General features: G+C 46.4%; 1 long non-coding RNA gene across 2 annotated transcripts in view; it reads left to right on the top strand.

Moving 5' to 3' along the window:
• LOC103095434 (uncharacterized) overlaps positions 1 to 13,263 on the top strand; it is a 38,051-nt gene continuing 24,788 nt past the window's right edge. Inside the window, exons 1-7 of one of the 2 annotated variants that reach the window (XR_008914465.1) lie at positions 3 to 116; positions 457 to 630; positions 3,867 to 4,044; positions 5,666 to 5,802; positions 7,317 to 7,493; positions 8,979 to 9,136; positions 10,517 to 10,736. This is a non-coding gene — a long non-coding RNA (uncharacterized LOC103095434). Of the gene's footprint in view, positions 117 to 456; positions 631 to 3,866; positions 4,045 to 5,665; positions 5,803 to 7,316; positions 7,494 to 8,978; positions 9,137 to 10,516; positions 10,737 to 13,263 lie in introns of those variants that run through there. The other variant, XR_474082.3, reaches the window with a different exon arrangement.

Below are 13,263 nucleotides of genomic sequence, written 5' to 3'. Positions count from 1 at the left end.
AAGGTAATAAAGGGAGAGTTGGGTAAACATATTGAAACAGTCAGTCCAGGGTCTCTGGTAATCTGTCAAGGTCCTGTGGTCATCTCTCTCCTTGATAGTCTCACCAGACAGCAGCAGTAAGAGAACCCCACATTCCCTTTCCCTCTGCAAACCACACCTTGGCCTAGGCACCTAGGAGCCTCTTGTGAAGGGAAGAAAAAAAAGCAACTGGGGAGAGGAAAAGGTAGAGGGCAAATGGACCCCGAGTGTGGGGTTTAGAGGGGCACTAACTCCTGGCAGAGATGTGAGTGGGATGCCCAGTGAGAAATAATAGAGACTAGACTTGGAGCAGGGTGGTTGGGAGAATGACCATTTCCTGATCAAGGTGGGCTCTGACATCACTTCCAATCAGGTGTCAGCAGGAAACAGGGTCTGTCTAGCCTGGACTCATCTCCACTTGTCTGCTTTTCCTCTTAGAGCTGGGAATGCTTGTCTGAGAAGCCAGAGAAACCAGGACTTGCCTAAGAACATCCTGAGAAGCAGTAATCAGGAAAGTGGTCACGAAACACAAGCCACAGACTGCTGAATCCAGTGCAAAGAAGGGAAAAGATCCCTGCTGCTCCCACCAGAACCATAGCTTTCCATTCTGAGGTGAGACAGTCCCACAGGGACTTTTGAGGGGGGCACCTGTGGCTCAGGACAGGAAGGCTCGGGGAAACCCATGGGGTATATTCTAGGCTTAAAGCATAGAATGTGTGTTGAACTAGCTGGATGGAGGATGGCCCACCAAAAGGCTTTAGACTGGTACTGTTTAGTCATAGAGGGAGGAGGCTGTATGACTCAGTGACTGGAGCTGGGGAAGGATGTAGGACAGGAGTATGAAGGGCATTGTAGGTTTGGTTTGCCTGGTGGCTACAAGAGATCTCAGAGCTCATCTGTACCGACCTCATTTGATAGAAAGGCTAAGTGAAGTCAATAGGGGAGGGGTTTAGATCAGGGTTACAGTACAGCCAGGAGGGGCAAATCCAGGTTCAGAGTACTGAACTCTCTTGTCTGCCTAGCTAGCTGGCTTATATCTTGGCAGCTACCACTTCTGAGAGCCAAGACTCATAGACTCGGGTTCCCTGGATGGGTTCCCTGAGAAGTATATGGATAACTACGCCATAGAACCAGGACTTCTGAGAGTCTTCAGTCATGGAGAAGAGATCAGTTGAGGGGCCATCCAAGCCCCTGAGGAGCGTTGGATCAGCCTTGGGTAAACACTTAGTAGTGGAAGTGTCTTTCCCTGAATTTCTACCATTTAGAAATGTAGGGAATTTTCCATGCCCCTAATTCCTTCGGAACTCTCTTTGAACATTTTCCTGTGATATGGAGGAAAAAGCTTAGGAAAGGTCCTCCTTGTTGATCTCCAAGAATTCTTCCTCTGGGGTCTAAGCTGCTGAAGGAGTTCTTGGACATTAAGAATGGGGTAGAGATGGGTAAAGAGGGGGTAACATGGCTTGAAAGGGATAAAGAAATATTTGGTAGATGTGAAATGAGTGAATTTGTGCTATCAATAATCAAATGCAATGTGAAGATTACAAACTGATTAAAGGTAGGAATTCTGAGTTGTTTAAAGGAATGTTCTTGGGCAGCAGATGGGTCCTTTGGGGAAAGAAGGGTCAGCATGGAAGCCTAAATTAACAGCCCATCGATCAGGGCAAATATAACACTTCCATTGGCTTATTGAGCCAGTCTGTGTGGCTATCCCAAAGAGGAAGAGTGGATTTGTCACATCTTGAAGAGATCAGCTGAAAGATATCTCTCACTAACATTGTAACCATGATTCTAAAGAGGCTGAAGAGGGAAAGATGAGGCCAGAAGCACCAGCCTAGTCCAATTTGTCAGGACAAATGGGACCAGGAATATATGAGGACAATTTCCCGAGGCGGGTTATAAGCATGTTATCAACAACTCCCAACTCACTCCAGAAATTACTATAGGAAATCAAAATCTTAAGGGAAAACCCAACACAAAAAATGGGTATGGAGTCTACATAAATCCCCACAACTGTCTGATTAAGGATCCATCCAACAAGGGATGGGAGAGAAGGCAGGAAACACACACACACAAATATTCACACTGACAAAGAGATAAATAAAGACTTTCATACCAGATTCACATGAATTGCTCTACCCCTAAATGCAATTGTCTCAAAAATATTTTCATTGATATCCTTCAGAAATCATGAAGAGAAGACAAAAGGGGGTGTCAAAAGGGCCTACCTGAGTTAGGAGGAAAATTGAGGAAGCAAAAGGGGAAAGGATTTGAGCATTTTGATTCCTATGTTGAATCCCATGGAAGAGGTCAGTGGAAGGCTCAGAACTATCATGCCCTAGGCAGGATCCTTGTCTTTTTGGGTTATTTAGACATGGAGGAGCACTCAGGCATTCTCCTTTCCCCCATATATTCCGTATTCTTTGTTCTCTTTATAGATTCATATTAGGAATTATCCTCTACATTCCCTTCGTGTCCAGAATACAGCCCTGACGAGTCCTTTCTAGGCATTACTGACTCCCTTTGTGATCTATGGAGCCAAAAAGTATGAAAACACCTATATTTGGGGAATAGAAATTCACTGTATTCTCCCTTGGGAAGTGCCATATGATTATGCAATTGTAGTTCTTGTTCACATATGTGAGTTCCCAGGTACCATTTATCTATAATGAGTCCTGTACAGGTGAGAACTGATTCTATCTAGATTCCTTATATGTGAGGAATGAGACACTGTCTGTGGGCATCAATGGACATCATCCAAAGCCTATCCCAATGGGAGGGAAAGCTGAATCCTTACAGGTATACAGAGAGAAGAAATTATATATAAATCAGAGAAAGGAAGATAAAGCTCTATCTATCTGTCTGGCTATCTATCTGTATGTCTGTCTGTCTGTCTGTCTGTCTATCTGGAGAGAATATATGTCAATATATAGGAATGAATAGAGAGAATCTGTGAGTGCCTAGACAGAAAGGAGGAGGATAAGGGATGATTGCTGGGGGTTGTGAGGTCAGAGGAAGTGTAAGACCTGGAAATGAATTGCTAGAACACTTATTAGTAATTCTGGAGAGGAATAAGGAGGGGGCAGCCTGAGGTCTTACATATGTGAATATATTCTCTATCCTCAGATACAGGAGATGTCATATATTCTCTGAATTCTCATGCAAACAAATGTTCCTTTACATATTATGTGAGAGACTTCAGAGTCATATAGTGAATAGTTATATTAATGAAATGGGCTGGATCTCTCTGTATATATGGATACAGAGCCAAATACTGAGATATCTTCCAAGTAGGAAGGGAAGAGGGAGATACAGAGATCCCCCTGATGAGAATAGTCTGATAACACAAAGACCCCATTACATCATAATATGCTGACTGGAGGGGGCAGGGTCATAAGAGGCAGCAGAGGTGTAGGGATAGAGACAGCCCTGGCGCTCTGCTCATCCTTCACAGTCACTATAGTCATCTCCCTCCTTGACAGACTCCCTGGAGAGAGCAGAAGTAAGGAGTCTTCATCTCCCCTCATTTTCCTGAACAAGCCCAACCCCTTGGGGTCCCTTGTAGCATTGATGGTGAGAAAATGGAAAAGGAGGCAGGAAGGGAGAATGATGGAATGGAAATGGAGCCTGACAGGGTTGGAGTGAGAGGGGCACTGATTTCTGGCAGAGAATTTAGTGGGATTCCCATTGCTAGACCATGGAGATTGGGGCAGGGTTTTTGGGAGAAGGACCTCTGCCTCACCAAGGTGGACACTGACTTCACTGCTCACCACATCTCTGATTGGAAGGATTAACAAGGGGAGGGTCTGGCAAGCCAGAACTCATCTTCTCTTGTCTGCTTGTTCCCCTAGGGCCGCTAATGGATGTCTGAGAGGGGAGAGAGGTCCAGAAATCTACCCAAAGGCAACTCTGAGGATCAATTGGCAGAGAAGTGGTGAGGAAATAGAAGCCACAGACTGCTGAATCCTGACTCAAAAGAAAGATAAGACCCCTGCTAGTCTCTCCAGAGCAACAGCTTTCCATTCTGAGGTGAGACAGTCCCAGTAGGAAGGGGTGACACCTGTTGCTCAGGAGGAAGGTCCAGGGAGAACCATGGGCTATGGTAGACTTTAGGCATAGAACATTGCCTGAACTAGTTGGATGAGGCCTGGCTCACCAAAAACCATTAGTCTGGCAGCGTTTTTGTCATAGACGGAGGAGGCTGTTTGGGTGAAGGGAGATGGAGAGGCAATGATGGAGAGGAGTCTGAAGGGGCTTGTAGATTTGAGGATGGAGACTGGAAGGGATCTCAGAGGTCATGTTGTCCAAGCTAATTTTTTTTGTTTTTTTGTTTTTAAAACATTATTTTATTTGGTCATTTTCATACATTATTCATTGGAAACAGATCATTTTCTTTTCGTTCCCACCCCCCCAACCTAATCTTTTGACAGAAAGGGTTACATGAAGTGAAGAATAGGGGAGGAGTTTGGTCTAGGTTACACAGCCAGGAAGGGAATGGGCAAAAGCAGGCCCTGAGTCCAGGATCCTCTTGTCTGCCAAGCAAGCTGGCTTACATCTTGGCAGCTACCTCTTCTGAGAGCCAAGCTTTATGGACTCAGGTTGCCTCAGAATCAGATAAATTCCCCATAGAGCCAGGTCTTTTGGGAGTCTTCAACCATAGAGGAGAAGAGGTCAAGTTAAGGGGTTTGGATCAGCCTAGTGGAGAAGTGACCTTCCCTTAAAGTGACCTTAGGAATACAGGGATTTGCCCATCCCACTCATACATTTCTGGAACCTCTTTGAACATATTCCTTGGATTTAGAGGTAAAGCTCAGTCAAGGTCCATGTTGCTGATCTCAGAGAATTCCTCCTCTGGGGTCTCAGCATGTTGAAGGAGTTCTTGGACAGGAGGAATGGGGTAGAGAGATTGGTCATAGATGGGTATCATGAAAGGAATAGGGATCAAGAAAGGCTTGGTGGTAGTCATAGATTCAGTGCTATTATATGGAAAATGAAGATCATGAACTGAATAAAGGTGGGAACTGTTGAGTTGTTTAATGGATTCTCCTTGGGCTGCAGAAGGATCCTAGGGGAAATCAGGGTAGGATAGGAAGTCTGAAGGAACAGCACCTAAATCAGGGCACATGTGACACTTCCATGACCTCAATGAGCCAGTCTGTGGGGCTATTGCAAACAGGAAGAGGACATTAGCCCCCTCTTTAAGTGATCAACTCAAGGACATCTCTCACTAATATTGTCTCCTTGATTCCAAAAAGGTTGAACGGGTAAAGATGAGGCCAGAAGCAAATAACCCAGTCCCAATTTGAAAGGACAAATGGGACCAGATATATATGAGGGCAACTTTTCTCCAGTATGGTTTTAATTTTAAGTATAATATCAACAAACCGAAAACTCTCTCCAGCAATTATTGTGTAGTAAATGAAATTCTTAAGGGAAAACCCAACCCAAGGAATGGGCTTGGGATCTACATAAATCCTCACGACTGTCTAACCAAGGATCCATCCAACAAGGAATGGGAGAGAAGGCAGGAGACACAAACACAAATATTCACACTGACACAGACATAGATATAGATTTTCACTCCAGATATACACACTCTCCTGTACCCATCAATTAAATCATTTCAAAAAAATTCATTGATATGTTTCAGGAATCTTGGAGAGAAGACTAAACAGGTGTAAAAAAAGGGCTTTCAGAAACAGCTGCCTGAAATACAAGAAGAGATGAGAAAGCCAAAGGAGAAAGCAGTTGAGCACGTTGATTCCTTTGGAAAATCCCAAAGAAGAGGTCAGTAGTACGGCTTAGATATATCATCCCCTGATCAGGATCCCTGTTTATCTGGTTATTTAAACACAGAGCACCATTCAGCCTTTCTCTCTTCCCCCATATATTCCTGCATAGCTGTATTCTCTTTATAGATTCATATTAGATATTCTCCTCTATACCATCTTGGTGTGCAGAACTCAGCACTGACCTGTCCTTTCTAGGCATTAATGACTCCCTGTGTGATATGTAGAGCCAATTAGTATGAAAACTCTTGTATTTGGGGTGCAGAGATTCACTGTATTCTCCCTTGGGAAGTGCCATTTGATTATTCAAGTGTGCTTCTCCTTGTTCACATACATGTGCTCTCGGGTAGCTTATATCATATATGAGTCCTGCACTGGTGAGAGCTGATTCCACCTAGATTGCTCTTCCTGTGGTCCACATATTCCCTCTTTACTCCCATATGTGAATAATAAGACACTGTCTGTGGACACCAATAGGAGCCCAGCCCAGGGTCAGAGGAAGGAGAAGCCTTTCAGGTATACAGAGAGGGAGAAGAGCCCATATATGATTCAAAGGAAGACAAAAACTCTTTCTATCTATCTATAAGAGAGAATATATGTAGATATATAGAAATACAGAGAGAATCTCCGTTCGCCTAGACATTGAGGTTTAGGATAATAAAGATGTTTGCTTATATTTTTGAGGACCCAGGGTATGTCAGTCATGCACATGAAATAATAGAACCAGTATAAGTAATGCTAGAGAGGAATAAGGACAGGGTAGCCGCAGGTCTTGGAACCCTGAATATGTTCTCTGTCCTCATTATACAGGAGATGTCATACATTCTCTACATTTTTATACACACAAATGTTCTGTTATAAAATAAATTAGAGACTCCAGAGTCATAGGAATGGAGAGAACAAATACATCAATGAAATGGGCCTGAACTTCCTGTATATGGGAATGAGAGAACCAAACAACAAGACATCCAGAGCAGGAATGAGAAGGTGGAGATGAAGAGATTCCCCTGATGAGAAAAGTCTGATGAAACAAAGACCCCCATTATATCATAATATGCTGTCTGGAGGGGGTGGGCTTATACGAGGCAGGAGAGGTGTAGGGATAGAGACAGCCCAGGGGATCTGTCCATACATCACAGTCTCCCTCTCTGCCAGACTCCCTGGAAGCAGCAGAAGTAAGGAATCTCCATCTCCCCCCACCCACCTGGAAAATCCCAAACCCTAAGTGCTGCTTTCTAGCATTGTTGATAAGGGAGGGGAAAAGGAGGCGGGGACCGAAAAATGAAGCCTGAGAATATTGGAGTTAGAGGAGTAATGACTGCTGGCAGAGAGATTAGAAAGAAACTCAGTGGGAGACCATTCAAAGTGGGGTAGGGTTGTTGGAAGAAGTACCACTGCCTGATCAAGGTGGGCACTGACTTCACTGCTAACCAGGTATCAGCTAGGAGAGGTTAAAAAGACAAGGCTCTGGCTGGACTGGACTCACCTTTTCTTGTCTGCTTGTCCTCCTAGGGCTGCTAATGGATGTCTAAGAGGGGAGAGAATTCTGGGAATTTACCCAAAGTTCACCCTGAAATTCACTTGTCAGAAAAGTCATCGGGAAACACAATCAACAGACTGCTGAATCCAGTCCCAAGGGAAAGAAATGATTCCTACTGGTCACCCAGGACTGTGGCTTTCCATTCTGAGGTGAGACAGTCCCTGTAGCCTGGGGGCACCTGTGGCTCAGGACAGGAAGGCCCAGGAAACCCAAGGGCAATATTTTAGGCTGAAATCATAGATCGTTTGTTGAATAGCTTTAGACTGGTAGTGTTGTTGTCATAGAGCAAGGAGGCTTTGACTGGGTGACTGGAGCTGGGGAAGGATGTAGGAAAGGACTCTGAAGGGGCTTGGAGATTTGGGTGGCCTGGAGGCTAGGAGAGACCTCAGAGGTCATCTGGTTCAACCTTCTCCTTTAATTAAAAAGGCTAAGTGCAGTCAAAAGGGAAGGGGTTTGGATGAGAGTTATAGTACAGCCAGGAGGGGAAATCCAGGTTCAGAGTGCCGAACTCTTGTCTGCCAAGCTAGATGGATTACATCTTGGCAGATAAGTCTTCTGAGATCCAAGCTGCATGGACTCAGGTTCCTTCAGAATCAGGTGGAGACATTCCCCATAGAGCCAGGACTTCTGGGAGTCTTCAGTCATGGAGAAGAGATCAAGTGATAAGGGGCTTTGGATCAGGCTGGGGTAGGTGAGACCTTCCCAGAATTTCTTTTATTTAGGAAATCTTGGATCTTCTCACCCCCTCGTGATTTCTGGACCCTCCATGAACAAGATCCTTGGATGTAGAGGTAGAAGCCTAGGCAAGGTCCATGTTTCTGGTCTCAGAGAATTCCTCTTCTAGAGTATGAGCTGCCTTGGGAGTTATCTTGTGCATTAAGAAAATGGGGTACATGGGTAAATAGGGGTACCATGGAGTGACAGGGACGTACATAGACTTGGTAGACATGGACTGAGTGGCTTCTGGGCTTTCAATAATCACAGGGAAAGTGGAGATCACAGACTGAACAAAGGTGGGAATTGCAAGCTGTTTAAAGGAACCTGCTTGGGCTGCAGAAGGGTTCCAGGGGAAATCGGGGTAGGGATGGAAGCCTGCTGAATCACAATCCCTGCTCTAGACCTCATTAGCCCCAACATTTCCCACCCAGGCTAATCTGGGAAGTTCTTCCAAGCAGGGGAGAAGGCTTCTACTACAACCTGCAGAGGTCATCCTTATGGCCAGTCTCTTTAACATTGTCTCTCTGTTGCCAGCAGCCTGAAGACAAAGATGAGGCCTGAAGCAGGAGTCCAGTGCAGTTATTTGTAAACATGGGGCCAGGGATATGAGAGAGCATCCTCCCAGGAAGGCTAAAGGCCCTTCTTAATAGGCCCACCCTTGTTCCTACAAATACTCTAGTTAACAGAAATCTAAAAGAAAGCACAAAGCAGAAGGTGTCTCCACTCCAACCTGACATCTTCCAACCTGCTACCATGGATCCAACAAATGTTGCAGTGCAGCATGGGATACTCCCACATGAACCCCACCCAGCCCCTCAGCCAGCCACACACCCAGAGAAGACCCTTCCATGCTCACATGCAAATTCTTGTTCCCCCAAATCACTTCATAAAATATTGTCATCCCCATCCATTGGCAGTTACGGTGGCAGAAGCCCAAAGGCGGCCCACAGAGGCACTTTCAGATACACATGCCTGACTGAGGCAGAAGAGTCATGGCAACCCAAGGCAACACAGGCTGGCAATATTCATTCCTATGGAATGCGATGGTGGAAGAGTCAGACATCTCTCCTCCTCGGTGAGCTTCCCTTCTTTGCTTATTGAGCCTGAATGAGTGCTCCCCCATTGGCCCTGCCCAGCCCTAGACTGGAATATGAGAGGAGGGTCTCCTGAAGAATGGTATTCTGAATTCTCTGCGGCATTCCCATGCTATTGAGATCTGAGCACTCCCGCGTGCTCTCTAGGGATTGCTGATTCCTTATCGGGTCCCCTTACAGCCCCCCAGAAGCCCCTAGATTGGGCAGCGGCCATCTTGGAGGCCTCGTGCACCAGAACCCAGTGGGCCCAATGGGGTGGGCTTTTGAAGGGCTGACGCAGGGACGTGTGGACACACAGCAGAGGGGCCCGGGCAGCAATAACGGTGCCTGTGCCTCCCTCCGTCCATGCCGGGCTCCCGGGATGGCCACAGTGTGTAACAGCCCCGCACCAGGCCACTTGCAGCAGCAAAGGTGGGAGCGAGGAGATGAGCCGCAGTGGGTGCGTGGGGAGCCGCCTGGAAGCGCACGCGGCGGAGCCGGACGTGGGTGGGGGTGGCGCGAGAGGAGCTGAGGCCAGGCGGGCAGGTGGGGTGATGCCCGTTGGGGGCCCGATGGAGGGGGGAGGGAGTTGACGCAGTAGCCCTGCAGAATGTCCAGGCGCTGATGTCACTGGCCATCAGCTCCAAGCGGGGGAGGGGCGCCTAGCCAGGTCTCTGCTCCGCTAGTCTACGGCTCCCCCTCTGGCTGAGAATGGCTACTGCACAGGAGACAGATGTGGGGAACCGCCCTAAGCCCAGCCCAGCCTCAGCTGCCTGAATCTGGGAGACATTGTGGGCAGGGAGCACAAGCTGAGGACCTGGGACAGCTCCCAGGGCAGGGAAAAGGTCCAGGACTGGTTCCTCCAGACCCAGCCTTGCACAGGGGCTGTGACAGTCCTGAGGAAGGGGGGCACGTGTCGCTCTGCCAAGGGGGGGGGGGGCTTCTCTACTTGTGAAATTGGGATGACTCAGAACTGACTCCATTTGGGCTCTCCTTCAACGTTTCCTGAACCTTGTAGGTAGCAGGCTGGGCAAAGTCCTTTTCTCCTGCCCTCAGACAATTCTCTCTCTGGGAGGGGGACTGCTATGTGTGTGAAGGAGGGCCTTTGACAGTCCAAATGGGGCAGAGGTGGTCAAGAGTTGGCCAAAGGATCAGAGAGCCTGGGAGTGGGTGGAGGGTGGGGGCAGATTGACAGGACTTCATTGGTGGGAAGCAAGCTGGAGATGAGGGACAGAGAATAGAGGTGGGAGATTGTCAGCTGTACAAAAGGTCCTGCTTGGGTGGCAGAATGGTGGGGGGGATGCAGGGTGGGATAGGAGGAAGCCTTCCCAATAACAAGCTCTTGACCACAGCTCATTGTGCCCTTTCCTGTCCCACCTTAGACTAGTCTGTGATGTTCTACCAGCCAGAGGGAGAGCGCTTCTCCCCCAACATGCAAAGATCATGGATATCTCTCACTCAACTTGTCTCTCTCTGCTTCCACAAAGACTGAAGAAGAACAAGAATTAAGAAGCAGGAGCCCAATTCAATGTAGCATTGGGGCTCAGAGTATAGGGCATAGCTTTCCCTGGAGGGCAATAAACACTTCATCACCCACCCAAATTGATTTCAGTAAACAATTCTGTTAATAGATATCTAAGGCAAAAGGATTGGGCACAATTTCTCCGTGTCCCAACCAGGTCTGATCTCTTCTCATTTATAAGCAATGATTCCCAAGCAATGGGATGGAAAATGGTCTCCATACACAGAGAGTCTAATAGTAAGTCACTCCCACACTAAGTCCTGTACCCACGAATACCATCATTTCCTAATGAATTTTCCATCAATATTCATACATAGTAATTTGAATGGGGCAATAGTAGGGGTTTCTGCTAATATTAGGAAGGGAAAATTTTTAGGGTAGCCCAAGGAAAAAACAGGTTGACTATATTCATTATTATAGAAAATCACATGGAAAAAAAGATGTTGTAAATTCAAACACATCTCCCAGTTGAGGACTCCTACCTTTCCTTTTTATTTAAACTAGATAGAGGCCACATTTTCTGTTCTATATATGCAGATATTGATACTTTTCCTTTCATCCATTCCTATAATGAATTATCCTCTCTACTCCTTTAGTAGTCATATGTGAGCATGCAGATTTCCTGTCTACACATGGATGAATCCATCTCACTTGACAGATACTCCTTTAGTATGTCCATATACCATGAGCACTGATGTGTTCACTGTCTCAACATATGCTATTCTCCCTTATGATCCATGTGTATGATATATGAGGATACGTGGACTCCTGCGTAATAACTGTATCAATGGGGCCTCATTCAATCTAGCTTCCTCTTTGAATATATTCACTCTCTTCGAATGACACACACTATGCACACAATTATGGGGACCTTTACATATCCTACCTGAGGCAAAGTAAAAGGAAGATTCTTTTAAGCATTTTGGGATCTGAGAGGAGAAATCTTGCATGGAAAAAGGAGAGAGAAAGATAGACAGAGAGAGAGGGAGGGAGAGAGAGAGTGAGGGAGAGAGAGAGAGAGAGAGAGAGAGAGAGAGAGAGAGAGAGAGATAGAGATAGAGAGAGAGAGAGAGAGAGAGAGAGAGAGAGAGAGAAGGTTATCCTACACATATCTTCATGAAAAGGAATAAGGATATAGGCACACACATTCACATAAATAAGACAAGAGGGGTAATGTGGGCATATTCATATCTATAGCAACAGAGAGAATGATGGATCAGATGGATGGGGCAATAGGAAGATAGAAAGAATATCTGAGACTTCCTGAAGGGAAAGGAAGGCACGAATTATCTGCGGGTGTATTTATTATTGGTTCTCATCAATGGGAGCTGTGAAATATTTTTTTTTTTGACATGAAAATCCTCTGGATCTGAGTCTAGAGACATAGGACTGAAGAGAATATCAACATATTCGTGTATATAGGCTTATACAGCCAATCACTGAGGGCTCTTGAGCACAGAAGGAAGGGAAAAATGCCGAGAAGGCCTTGCCATGTGTGTGAGGACACAAAGACACCATTACATCCTAATATGCTGACTAAGAGGGGTTATATAGAGTGAGTGGAACGAAAAGATATTGAGACAGACAACCCAGGAGTTTTGGCAATCTGTCATGGTCATGTGGTCATCTCTCTCCTGGACATTCTACCAGGGAAGCAGAAGTAAGAAAATCCCACCTTCCCTCCTTCTGTAACCACACCAAGCCTAGGTACCTAGGAGGCTCTTGTGGAGGGGAGAAAAAAGGAACTGGGGAGGGCAAAAGGTAGAGGGGAAATGGACCCCGAATATGGGATTGCGAGGGACACTAACTCCTGGCAGAGATGTGAGCAGGATGCCCAATGAGAAACAATGGAGACAAATCTAGGGCAGGGTGGTTGGGAGAAGGACCACTGCCTGATCAAGGTGGGCACTGATCTCACTGCCCACCAGGTCTCAGAGGGAAACAGGGTCTGTCTAGCCTGGACTCATCTCCACTTGTCTGCTTGTCCCTTTAGTGCTGGGAATGCTTTTCTGAGGGTCCAGAGAAAACAGGATTTGCCGAAGAATATCCTGAGAACCAGTTGACAGAAAAGTGGTCATGAAACACAAGCCACAGAATGCTGAATCCACTTGCAAAGAAGGGAAATGATCCCTGCTCATCCCTCCAGAAGCATAACGTTCCATTCTGAGGTGAGACAGGCTCTGCAGGATAGAAGACACCTGTGGCTCAAGAGACAAAGGGCCAGGGAGACCCATGGGCTATACTCTAGGCTTTGAGCATAGAACATGGACTGAATTAGCTGGATGGTGTCTGGCCCACTAAAAAGCATTAGACTGACAGTGTTTTTGTCATAGAGGGAGGAGGTTGTTTGACTGGGTGACTGGAGCTGTGGAAGGATGGAGGAGAGGAGTCTGAAGGGGCTTGGAGGTTTGGGTTGCCTGGAGGCTGGAAGAGATCTCAGAGATCATCTGGTCCAACCTCCTCATTTGATAGAAAGGGCTAAGTGAAATCAAAAGGGGGAGGGGTTTGGCCATGGCTACAGTATAACCAGAATGTGGTAAAAGTAGTTTCTGAGTCCAGGATTCTCTTTTCTGCCAAGCTAGCTGGATTACATCTTGGCAGCTACCT

This window comes from Monodelphis domestica, chromosome X, assembly GCF_027887165.1.
Source record: "Monodelphis domestica isolate mMonDom1 chromosome X, mMonDom1.pri, whole genome shotgun sequence".
Classification (NCBI taxonomy): domain Eukaryota; kingdom Metazoa; phylum Chordata; class Mammalia; order Didelphimorphia; family Didelphidae; genus Monodelphis; species Monodelphis domestica.
This window is presented reverse-complemented; position numbering and strand designations above follow the sequence as displayed.